This window comes from Meles meles, chromosome 12 (assembly GCF_922984935.1).
Source record: "Meles meles chromosome 12, mMelMel3.1 paternal haplotype, whole genome shotgun sequence".
Lineage (NCBI taxonomy): Eukaryota > Metazoa > Chordata > Mammalia > Carnivora > Mustelidae > Meles > Meles meles.
In genome coordinates, this window is record NC_060077.1 from 37646809 (window position 1) to 37659843 (window position 13035).

Here is a 13035-nt window from a genome sequence, read left to right on the forward strand (position 1 = left end):
TCACCTCTTTCTACATTTGTTGAAAATCAATTCATCATATATGTGTTGGTCTATTTCTTGACTTAATTCTGTTCCACTGACCTATATGTCTATCCTTTTCCACCATGTCTTGATGACTGTAGATTAATAGTTAAGTATTAAAATCAAGTAGTGTGAGCCTTCTAATTTCGTTCTTCTTCAAAATTGCTTTGACAACACTAGTTCATTTGCTTTTACATATGAAGTTTAGAATTAGCTTGTTGATTTCTACAAAAATTCCTTTAGGGATTTTTATTAGATTGGCATCAACTCTATAGATATGTCTAGGGAGAGTGGACATCTTAATAATATTGAGGCTTCTAATCCATAAAAACAGTAATCTCTCCATTTATTTAGAGCTTTTTTCTTTGATCGAGATTTATAATTTTCAGCATACAGATCTTGCATATACGTTGTTAGATTTGTATCTAAGAATTTCATGGCTTTTGGGGGAGGGGTGCTATTTAAATGGTATAAAATTCAATCTCAAAATCTTTATTGCTAGTAAATAAAAATACAGTCGATTTTTTAAAAAAATTTTATTTATTTATTTGATAGAGAGAGAGGTCACAAGTAGGCAGACAGAGACAGAGAGGGGAAGCAGTCTCCCTGCTGAGCAGAGAGCCCAGTGTGGGGCTCGATCCCAGGACCCTGAGATCATGACCTGAGTGGAAGGCAGAGGGTTAACCCACTGAGCCACCCAGGTGCCTACAGTTGATTTTTGTATATTGACTTTGCATCTTGTGACCTAGATAAAGTCCATTATTAGTTCTAATAACTTTATTATAAATTCTCTGCAAATTTCTATGTCAACAATCATGCCATATGTGAATAGAGATAATTTTATTTGTATTTATTTCCTTTTATTCCTTTTCTTGCTTTTTTGCAGGCTAGCACATCTAGTATGATACTAATTAAAGAACAAACATCCTTAGCTTGTCCCTAATTTTAGAGGGAACACAATCAATATTTCACCATTAAGTATGAAGTTCTATGTTGGTTTTTCATAGGTGAGCTATAGCAAGGTCACCTATAAATTTCTTTTGAATGAGTTTTCAATTTCTTTTGAATGAGTTTTGGCAGTTTGTGTTTTTAAGAAATTCATTCCTTCTAATTTAACTTGTTTCATTTATAGTCATAGAATAGTTAATCGTGTTTCATTTTTATTCTTTTTTTTTTTTAAAGATTTTATTTATTTATTTGGCAGGGAGAGATAGATCACAAGTAGACAGAGAGGCAGGCAGAGAGAGGAGAAGCAGGCTTCCCGCCACGCAGAGAGCCCAATGCGGGGCTCGATCCCAAGACCCTGAGATCATGACCTGAGCTGAAGGCAGAGGCTTTAACTCATTGAGCCACCCAGGCGCCCCTTCATTTTTATTCATTAAATATCTTTACTGTCTGTAATGATGTTTCCTCTTGCAGTACAGATACGGATAACTTGTGTCTTTTCTCTCTATTTCTTGGTGAATTTGGCTAGAGGTTTATCAATTTGTTGATCTTTTCAAAAATAATTTACCTCCCCATTTCATTAAAATTTTTATTTTGATAATATATATATAACATAAATTTACCGTTTTAACTATTTTTTAAAAGATTTATTTATTTATTTTAAAGAGAGAGAGAACACGCAGGAGGAGGGAAGGGCAGAGGGACAGAGAGAGACTCCCAAGCAGACTCCGAGCTTAGGGTGCAGCCCCATGCGAGAATCAATCCCACGACCTTGAGATCTCGACCTGAGCCAAAATCAAGAGTCAGATGCTTAACCAACTGAATCCCCTGAGCGCCTTCCATTTTAACTGTAAGGACCTATTTAGCCAGAGTGACTCCATCTTGGTTAAAAAGCCATTTTGTTGTTTGTGCGGTAAAACCTAAACTGACCCTGCGCCCCCCACCCCCACTCCCAGAAAAATTTACTTAGAAGCAAGTCTGGGAAACCAATAAAATATGGTTGGCCAGTTCCTAATAACAGAGCCCAAAATACAAGGACAGGTCAGCCAGTTCCTGATAACAGAGCCCAGAATACAAGGACCAGTCAGGCCAGGTGGAGACATCCAATCAGTAAAACACACATACTGTCTCCTTAACCACCAAAGAATGTAAACCCCGCCTTTTGGGCGCCAAACTTGAGTGCCGATTCTGACCAGAGTAATAGGTTAGTTCAAACAGCTACTAAAGGGTAAATTGTAATTCAATTGGCCACCTGCGTGTGACCTAACATGACTATGCAATGTTACAATCTCATTGGCCACCTGTGTGTGGCCAGGCTTTTGCTCTATAAAAGTTAGTCTGTGAGGCTGGGAGGGGTCGCTCTCTTCAGAGACGGTCTTGGCTGGTCAGACTAACTTCTAATGCTTGGCATGGAATAAAACTTTGCATAACTTTAACTTTGTTTCAGTCTCATTCCCCTGGCCAATCAGTCTGACTTCTAATACTTGACCTAAAATAAAGCTTTAAATAACTTTCACTGTCTCAGTCTCCTTTCGCTTAATAACGGACCTAACCTTAACTGTCGTTAAGTGTACAGTTTAGTGGCATCAAGTACCTTCACACTCGTGTGCAGCCGTCACCTCCATCCAGTTCCAGAATTTTCCATCCTCCGCAACTGAAACTCCGTACCCGCTGAACATTCACTCCCTGTTCCCCCTCCCCAGGCCCTGGTAACTCTCATTCTACTCTCTGCCTCTATGAATTTCACTACTCTAGGGACTCCATATGAATGGAATAATTTATATGTCAGTATTTGTCCTTTGTGACTGGCTTATTTCACTTAGCATAATGTCTTCAAATTTCGTCTATGTTGTAACATGTGTCAGAATCTCCCTCCTTTTTAAGGCTGAATAATATTTCATTTTATGTATATATCACATACCACATTTTTGTTTATTCATTCATCCAACAGTGGGCACTAGGTGGGTTACTTCTACCTTTTGACTGTTTTCAATAATACTACTATGAACATGGATGTACAAATTATCTGTTTCAGTCCCTGCTTTCACTTCTTGGGTCATAAACCCAAAAGTAGAATTGTTGGAACAAATGGTAATTCCATATTTAGTATTTTGAGGAATCCCCATACCCTTTTCCACAGAGGCTGTACCATTTTACATTCCTACTAGCCGTGCATAAAACTTGCAATTCCTCCATATCCTAGCCAACATCTGTTTTGGTTTTTCTGTAACAGTCATTTGCATGGGTGTGAAGTGATATCTCATTGTGGTTTTGTGTTGCTTTTCCCTAATGACTATTTTTTGTCCATTTTTAAATTGGGTTGTCTGTTTTTGTTGTTGTTGAGTTGTATGAATACAGTTTTGAGTTTATTGATTTTTTTCCTGTTATTTTTATGTTCTTGATTTCATTGATTTATGCCTCATCTTTATTACTTGCTTCCTCTTCTCGCATTGAGTTTAACTTGCTTTTTTTTTTTTCCTAGATTTTATTTATTTATTTGACAGACACAGATCACAAGTAGGCAGAGAGGCAGGCAGAGAGAGAGAGAGGGAAGCAGGCTCCCTGCTGAGCAGAGAGCCCGATGCGGGACTCGATCCCAGGACCCCGAGATCATGACCTGAGCCGAAGGCAGCGGCTTAACCCACTGAGCCATCCAGGCGCCCCGAGTTTAACTTGCTTTTTCCCCCACACCTAGTTTCTTAAAGTGAGAACTTAAGATCAGTTACCTAAGACCTCCTTTCTTTTCTAATATAAGCTCTTCATGCTTTAAATTTTCTTCTGTGTACTGCTTTAGCTACCTTCCCCAAGTTTTGATATGTTGTATTTGCATTTTCATTCATTTTAAAACGTTTTTTAAAAATTTTTAAAAAGATTTTATTTATTTATTTGAGAGAGAACACAAGCAGGCAGAGAGGCAGGCAGAGAGAGAGGGGGAAGCAGGCTCTCCACTGAGCAGAGAGCCCAATGCGAGGCTCGATCCCAGGACCCTGAGATCATGACCCGAGCTGAAGGCAGAGGCTTAACCCACTGAGCCATCCAGGTGCCCCAATTTAAAATGCTTTTAAATTTCTTTTTTTATTTCTTTTTGACACATGGGTTGTTTAAAAGTGTATTGTTTATTTTCCAACAATTTAGAGATTTTACAGATATTTTCTGTTATTCTAGTTTAATTCAGTTATGATCAGAGAACATACTTATATGATTTACTTCTTTATTTTTAAAAAAGATTTTATTTATTTGACAGATGGAGATCACAAATAGGCAGAGAGGCAGGCGGGGGGCAGGGAGCAGGCTCCCTGCTGAGTGGAGAGCCTGATTCGGGGCTCCATCCCAGGACCCTGAGATCATGACCTGTGCCAAAGGCAGAGGCTTAACCCACTGAGCCACCCAGGTGCCCCTATGATTTACTTCTTTAAAAAAGTTTAAAGTTTGGGGTGCCTGGCTGGCTCAGTTGGTGGAGCATGCCACTCTTGATCTTAGGGTTGTAAGTTTAAGCCCCATTTTGGGTGTAGAGATTACTTAAACAAAATCTCATTGAAAAAAAATTTTTTAAGCTTGTTTGTTTGTTAATTGAACCTTTATACCCCACATGGAGCTTAAATTCGTGATCTCAAGATCAAGAGACACATTCTCTTCTAACTGAGTCAGCCAGGTGCCCCTGATTTCCTTTCTTTTGAATTTATTAAAGTTTGTTTTATGGCCCAGATTATGATCTATGTTGGTAAATGTTTCATGTGCATTTGAAAAGAATATATGTTCTGTTCTTGCATGGAGTTCAGTTTGGTCAAGCTGTTGTTCAGGTCTTTGATAACCTCACTAATTTTCTGTCTGCTTGTCCTATTGATCATTGAAATGTAACCACAATTATGGATCTGTTTTTTTTTTCGCCTTTCAGTTTTACCATTTTTTGCCTTATGTATTTTGAAACTCTGTTGTTAGTTGTATGCAAGTTGAAGATTGTTGCCTTCTAGGTGAATTCATTCCATTATCATCCCATAATCCTCCTCTTTTTTTTCCAGATAACGTTTCTTGTTCTGAAATCAACTTTTTCTGATATTAATATAACCAATCCAATTTCTTTTGGTTAGTGTTTTCATGACATAACTTTTTACAATCTTTTTAATTAATTAATTAATTTTTTAAAAAGATTTTTATTTATTTATTTGACAGACAGAGACCACGAGTAGGCAGAGAGGTAGGCAGAGAGAGGAGGAAGCAGGCTCCCTGCTGAGCAGAGAGCCCGATGCGGGGCTTGATTCCAGGACCCCCAGAGATCATGACCTGAGCTGAAGGCAGAGGCTTTAACCCACTGAGCCACCCAGGCGCCCCGCTTTTTTTTTTTTTACAATCTTTTGACTTTTTACTTGTCTTTATCATATTTAAAAATGTGTTTGTTGTAGACAGCATATAGTTAGGCCTTGCTTTTTTATATGACAATCTCTATCTTTTAATGTGTAGATTTAGGCTGTTTATATTAATATGATTATTATTTGGTTGGAATAAATGTCACCATTTTAATAGTTGTTTTCTATTTGCTTGTTTTTATTTATTTATTTATTTTAAAAAGATTTTATTTATTTATTTGACAGACAGAGATCACAAGTAGGCAGAGAGGCAGGCAGAGAGAGAGGAGGAAGCAGGCTCACTGCTGAGCAGAGAGCCCGATGCGGGGCTCGATCCCAAGACCCTGAGATCATGATCTGAGCCGAAGGCAGAGGCTTAACCCAGTGAGCCACCCAGGTGCCCCTATTTGCTTGTTTTTAAAAGTTATTTAAAGGTAGGGTTTGTTCTATAATCCCATTAATGATTTTTAGGAAACTATAATGACTCTAACAACCAAGCTTTTGGGGCCATCTTCCCTGTGAAACGTGGCAGAAAGTAAATTGCCCATTGAGTGGTTAATACAAATAGACAAGGAACAGGTTACTATATATTTAACCCAAAGTGTTACTAAATCTTTTCAAAGACTGTGAGAGAAGGCCACAAGGAGTCTAAAGACTTGGGGCCTGGTCTTAGCTCTACCCCCTGCTAACTCTGCAGATCTGGACAAGTTCCAAATCTCCTTGAGGCTCAAATGGATGAAATAATACTACAAATGATGGAAGGAGCTATCTCTGAATCTTGGGTAGAGCTGGGGAGAACAATCTCTCCCCTTGGGGAAAATATTCTAGACAAGATGGGATTTCTGAATGTGTTTGGAATTTAATAAATTAACTCTCAAGTTTGAGATTTTTTTTTTTTAAGACAAGAAGAATAATTATTAGGATGTATATACAAACCGGTGGCTCTTGTAAGAATGCAAGCAAGGAGCCATGAGACTTCAGATAATTCAGACTAGAGAGAAGACTCTGTCCAGTGGGGCGTGAAGACCAACTGGAAACAGAGGATAGAAAAGGGAGAGGTCTAGAGCCACTTGCAAGTTTCAGACCTGGGAAATTAGGTGGATAGTGGTTCTTTCACTGAGATACAGAATACGGGACAGGTTAGATGGGCTGGCTCAGGAATAGAAGGTGATATCAGTTTCAAATGAATGTCAGTTGAGTTTGAGGTGTCTGTGGCTAACCAGGGTGGAGGTGTCAGGAGGTAGCCTGCCTGATCTATGCATTTCCAGAACATGAGGAGTCTGAGCTAGAGACTTGGAAGCCATCGGTATCCAGGTGGCAGTTGGAGCCATCGGCACGGGTGACTGCATACACTGGAAACTGGGCTGAGGACCGACCCCTGGGGTGTTAGTGAGGACGCTTTCAGCTGTTAGTAAGGAACATTGCAACTAAAAGTGGTGTAAGCTGCTATCATCTTACATAGCAAGATGACTCAGTTAACTCAGTGGCTCTGAAACTAAAGGGCCTGTATTCTTTCCATTTTCCTCATCTGTCTTCTCTGATATTTTGACTGTCCTTTAGGGAGACTTTCTTTATGGGTCCAAGATGGCTGCTGCAGTGCCAAGCTTCACTGAAGACGACTGATCCACACTAGAGAACCTGTGTGTGAGTCTCTTTTTAAGAGTAAAAGCCTTTCCAGAAACCACCTAGTGGGCTTGAATTCATGTTCATGCTTATCCCCAAAAACAACATCAGGAGAAGGGATGGAATTGTGATGGGTGTATACCAGTTAAGATTCACCCCCAGGGCTGCTTCTGGAAGCACACAGCCATTCCCTACCTGCACAAAAGGAAAGAAGTGAGGAAATGACCATTGGATAGAAGCCCAAAGACCTGCCACTCCCTGGGGAGCATAAGACCTAAAAGATAAGCCAAGGGAGAAATGCTTAGAAACATTCTGAGGACACAGACATTAGAGGCCATAGAAGCCAAGAAAGAAGAAGAGATTCTGGGGGCACCTGGGTGGCTCAGTGGGTTAAAGCCTCTGCCTTCGGCTCAGGTCATGATCCCAGGGTCCTGGGATCAAGCCCCACATCGGGCTCTCTGCTCAGCCAGGAGCCTGCTTCCTTTCCCCTCTCTCTCTGCCTGCCTCTCTGCCTACTTGTGATCTCTCTGTCACACAAATAAATAAATAAAATCTTTAAAAAAAAAAAAAAGAAGAAGAAGAAGAGATTCTGGAAAGATAGCATGATGATTAAAAACAAAAATTAACCAGGGAAATGGGAATCAGGTCTGTGACTTAGTTAATGGTGTTGTACTAATGTCAAATGTCAATTTCAAGTTTTGATAATTGTGCTATAGTTCTAGAAGATGCTGTCATCAGGGGAAACTGAGGAAAGGGTATGTGGTAACTGGACTATTTTGCCACTTCCTGTCAGTCTAAAATTATTTTAAAAAATAAAAGGTTTGAAAAAACTATGACAGGGGTGCGTGGGTGGCTCAGTGGGTTAAGGCCTCTGCCTTCGGTTCGGGTCATGATCCCAGGGTCCTGGGATTGAGCCCTGCTTTGGGCTCTCTGCTCAGCGGGGAGCCTGCTTCCCCCTCTCTCTCTGCCTGCCTCTCTGCCTACTTGTGATCTCTGTCTGTGAAATAAATAAATAAAATCTTAAAAAAAAAAAGGAAAAAGCTATGACAGTAACAGCTCATTACTGAGTATTTGCTGTGTGCCAGGATAATTCTAGGAAGTTCACAGATCGTCACTTATTTAATCCTCACAACAAACCTATAAAGTAGCTAGCATCTAATCTTATCCCCATTTCTCAGATGCGGAAACTGCGGCACACAGCAGCTAAGTAATCTGGTAAATGATAATGCAGCCGGCAGGCAGTCTGATTGAGATTCGAACCCATATGACTTGGCTTTGGGACCACATTCCTGACCACTGCGCCCTACTGTTGCTCAGGAGCTGGTCTTCTGGAAGGGCCCCCTGGACACTGTGTGACATTAGGGGGCACTCTCAGGGCTCAGTGCTGTAGGGACGCCAAGCATGTTGATGCCTGTCACCAGGTTTAGCACCAGCAGGCTGTTGGTGACATTTTGTGGAGAACAGTGTGGCAGTGACCTGGGAGGTGAGCTCGAGGGGTGAAGAAAGCACAGAGAGCGAGTGTGACTGGCTCCTACAAGAAGATGAGCTTTGGAGAGACGTGGCAGCTCCAGCTGGGGACAGAGGAGTATCTGCCCAATGGGGAGATCGGAGCTGATTTTGGTCCAGGGGCCAAACCAGCTGCAGGGAGAACTGGAACTCACAGGAAAGAGGGACGCTTGGTGGTGGATGGGATTCATCCTGGGCCTTGGGGTTCTGTGTGGGAGGAGGCTGCGAGGCGCCTCTGTCCCAACCTGGCAGAAGCCATGCAGGGAAATGCAAACTTGGTCCCATTGTCTCTGCTCTTCTTTTCTTTCTAACTTTCAGGTGCCGGGTGCCTTTCCCCTCCAGCTGTCACCAGGTCTTGTTGGATGATGGATTACGCTTTGATGGGAATCCAAACTAACAGGCTTCGTATATTAAAACTTTCTGCTTTGAATCTTGGACAACTGCTTTCCTGAGTTTAGGACATTCCAACAAATTAGGGCAGAGGTCCTTTCATGGGTTGAGGGGCCCGAGGCAAACCTAGACTTCACTTGCTGACCCAGAGGGTAAAGCTGAGGAAGCCTGAGGACTGAGACATACTGGGACCAGTGTCTTCCTGGGAGAGCTTCAGGACTGCCCTCTCTGATTGGTCTTATAAACCCCACGTTCTTCTCCAATATAAGGGAATGTAATCTATTTTAATCACAAGCATTTATCGAACATATCTGGACTAGCGTCAGAAAGGTCTGTGATTTCTTTAAAGAAAGAAATCCAGTAAAATCTAGGGATTCTGTTGTTAAGCGTGGCCCACCGAGATCTAAACACCCAGCCCCCGGCAGTGGGTCAGTGGCCGTGACAAAACTCTCACAGCTTTGGGACCGCCTGTTGTTTTCTCTGGGTGTGCACGGTGAGGAACTTTCCATCCTACCGGACATGTGCGGTGAGTTGTTTTCACCAACAGCAGATGAATTGGGGCTGTTTACCCTCTCGGTTTGTCACAGGGTTGATTTAAGCCATAGGAACAGGGCTGGCTGGTCTACAAATAGATCAGACGCATCAGCTTCCCCTTGCTAAAAATATGAAGGCAGATTTTTCAGAACTCTTTTCAGCAACCATTGCAAATGTATTGGAATGAGACACGCTTTCCTTTTTTTTTTTGTATGCATGCAGACAGTTCCACTGTATTTCCAGTAATTATGTTCTATCATGAAAACAGGCTTCACCAAACATTTACAAGAAGCAGCCAAGTGTTTAGGAAGCTATTGGAATGGCTAACAGTGCATGTTTTACTACACAGTCTTTTTCCAGAGGTTTCCCCGGCTCTTTGGATACACCGCCTGGCCAACAGTCAGTCCATAGTTAAATCATTCTTTCTTTTTTTAAAGATTTTATTTTTTATTCGACTGAGAGAGACATAGCAGGAGAGGGAACACAAGCGGGGGGAGTGGGAGAGGGAGAAGCAGGCTTCCTGTCAAGCAGAGAGCCCAATGCGGGGCTTGATCCCAGGACCGGGTGATCACAACCTGAACTGAAGGCAGATGCTTAACGACTGAGCCACCCAGGCGCCCTCATAGTCAACTCATTCTTGAGGGCGAGAGGGAGAGTGTCCCCCCACCTCTCCATCTTCTCCCATCCTGGCCTTGGCTTCTCCCTCCTCTGCTCTCCCTGGGAGTCTCTTCGTTATTTAATGGTGTCCCTCTCTCTTGTATTTGGACTCAAGGGCTGGGACTGTCTGATTTCTCTGTCGTACCCCCTGGAGCACCCAGGCACAGCGTTCTGCAATCAGCAACCACCCAACACATTTCAACTCGGCCAACTACAGTATTGCAACTAAGTAACGGGCTGCGTACCACGTCCTGACCACGCTGACCTTCTATCCGTGGGCCCAATTATAACATCAAGGTGATCCATACAAGTACTTTCTCTCTCCCCTGAGAGTTGCTCCTGAAAAAAAAAAAAAAACAAGCAAACAAACAACAAAAAACAAACAAAACCAACAACCAGTGTTAGGTATTTTGTTTACAACCTGGGCTAAAAGCTCGTGTTTTATTGTGTCATCCACTAATACCAACCCTCCGTTTTAATATTCAAATCTGAACCATTAGAAAAAAACCACCTGCCAAACTTGAAATAAGCACCAGGACGGACAGAGGAGGCAGAAGGAAGTGAGGAGGGTTTTCACGCACAGAAGCACCGCGATGTTCCCCAACTGCATTCGAAGTAATTCATTCACTGCTGACTCTCCACGAAGCAGGTGAATCCAGCCTCATTTACTGTCTACTCCATAGACTAGTGATAGGATTTTGTGGTCTTAACAATATCTACAGATCTTGGGGCGATAGGTGATTCTTATTTGTACTTTCTCGGACTTTGTTCTTCTCTGCCTATGCAGACAACTAAAAATTCATTTTACACCGGTCTCTCTACTCATCTCGGTTTCCGAGATTCAAATGGGCACTCATCTAGGACAATGAGCTACAAAAAACATAATGGCGTTGTTTACACCTGTTTTTTAAAAGGAGAGACCTTTTTAAAAACAAGAGAGAGAGGACATTGAGTTTCCGCTTCTTACATGATGGACCATCCCCGTGGGCAAGACGGGCCACGAGTCAAGAAAACTATTCACAAAGTTGACATCGAATCACCAGCCCCTAAAGGACTGTGGAGGACTGTAGTATAGGATACCGTGAAGTCCTTATCACACTGTCTAAGGTCCTACTGATCAGAGAAAAACCCTAAAAGCATACTGGAAAACTACAGCTGGAAAAGTTGGAAGAGCATACTGAAAAACTAAGGAAAGCCAACAGCTGTAAACCGCACAAAGACATCTTGCAAAGTCCTACATTTAACTCCGAAACTACCCCACTGAACAAGGGTGCTTCTGTTGATACTACAGTGGACAGGCACAGAGGCAGGAGTGAAGATTTAGTTGTTCATATAAAAGGCCACAGATCACCGAAGTAACCACAAATGCCTAGGGCAAACAAACATTATTTTCTTAAACGCATCTTTGAACCTGTTTCCTGAGACCACGCCCAATACCACGCCCTCTGGCGGTCAGAAAACAGACAGAAATCAGGTATTTTAATTAATTTTTTTATTTTAAAAATAAATAAATAAATTTACTTATAAAGATTATTTATATATTTATTCATTTGACAGAGATCACAAGTAGGCAGAGAGGCAGGCAGAGAGAGGAGGAAGCAGGCTCCCTGCTGAGCAGAGAGCCTGATGCAGGGTTCAATCCCAGGACCCCGGGATCATGACCTGAGCCGAAGGCAGAGGCTTTAACCCACTGAGCCACCCAGATGCCCCCCAAATTTATTTTTTAAAAAAAGATATTAGTGAGTCATCAGTTGTAATAACACACAGTGCTTATTCCATCCCAGGACCCCGGGATCATGACCTGAGCCGAAGGCAGAGGCTTTAACCCACTGAGCCACCCAGATGCCCCCCAAATTTATTTTTTAAAAAAAGATATTAGTGAGTCATCAGTTGTAATAACACACAGTGCTTATTCCATCAAGGGCCCTTTTTAGTGCCCGTCACCCTGCTACCCCATCCCGCCACCCGCCTCCCCTCCATGAATGGATAAAGATGTAGTAATACACACACACACACACACACACACACACACACACACACACACACACGGAATATTACTCAGCCATCCAAAAATTCTTACCATTTGCAACGGCATGGATGGAGCTAGAGGGTATTATGCTAAGTGAAATAACTCAGTCAGAGAAAGACAATTATCCTATGATTTCACTCATATGTGGAATTTAAGAATCAAAACAGAGGAACTAGGGGAAGGGAGGGGAAAAAATAAGACAAAATCAGAGAGGGAGACAAACTGTAAGACTAACTACGGTAGCCGCACCATTGTTACAATGCTAACCCAACGGAGGGAACCCGAGGTAATCCCGTGACAGCTGAAGGAAGCACGATTGCTGTCAGCTCTGGGGGAAGCAAAAAGGAAGAGGGGGTGTCGCCCAAACTTCGGAGCTCAGAGAAGGGACCCCTACCGGCCTGGCCTGAGCTTCTGAGGGTGCTGCCAGCCTGGCAGGTGCTGATGCTGAGCAGGGCTGGGACCCGCTGGGCAGACAGGCATCTGAGGAGGGGGTCAGCAGAGGCTGTGGTGGTCAGGCCGGGGCCCGGGAGGCAGGACGCCCGCCTATCCCAGCCCCAGTGCTGCCCTGCGTGCTGTGCGGGGAGGGGGGACACTGGTCGCTGGAGGCCCCGCATGGGCTATTCCTGCAGGGGCTGACAGGAACAGGAAAGTGGCAAGCAAATCCCTCCTCCTCCCCAGTCCCTCAAGCCTCTCCCATCAGCTGGCTTGAGAGGAAGAGGAGGGTCTGTGAACCCAGTCCCACCCCTGCATCAGAGCAGAGCCACGAGGAAGGCATGACAGTAACACCTAATTAATCCACAGAACCCGTGACTGACCGTTGGCCTGGAAAAGGTACGTTACCATTTTCTTGAGGACATACTAAGTAAATATATATTTAGCTGTCGTAAAGCATACAGTTCAATGGCACTAAGCACAGTCACATCACATGTAACCACCACCACCATCCATTGCCAGAACTTTTTCATCTTCCCAAACTTTAAGATTGTC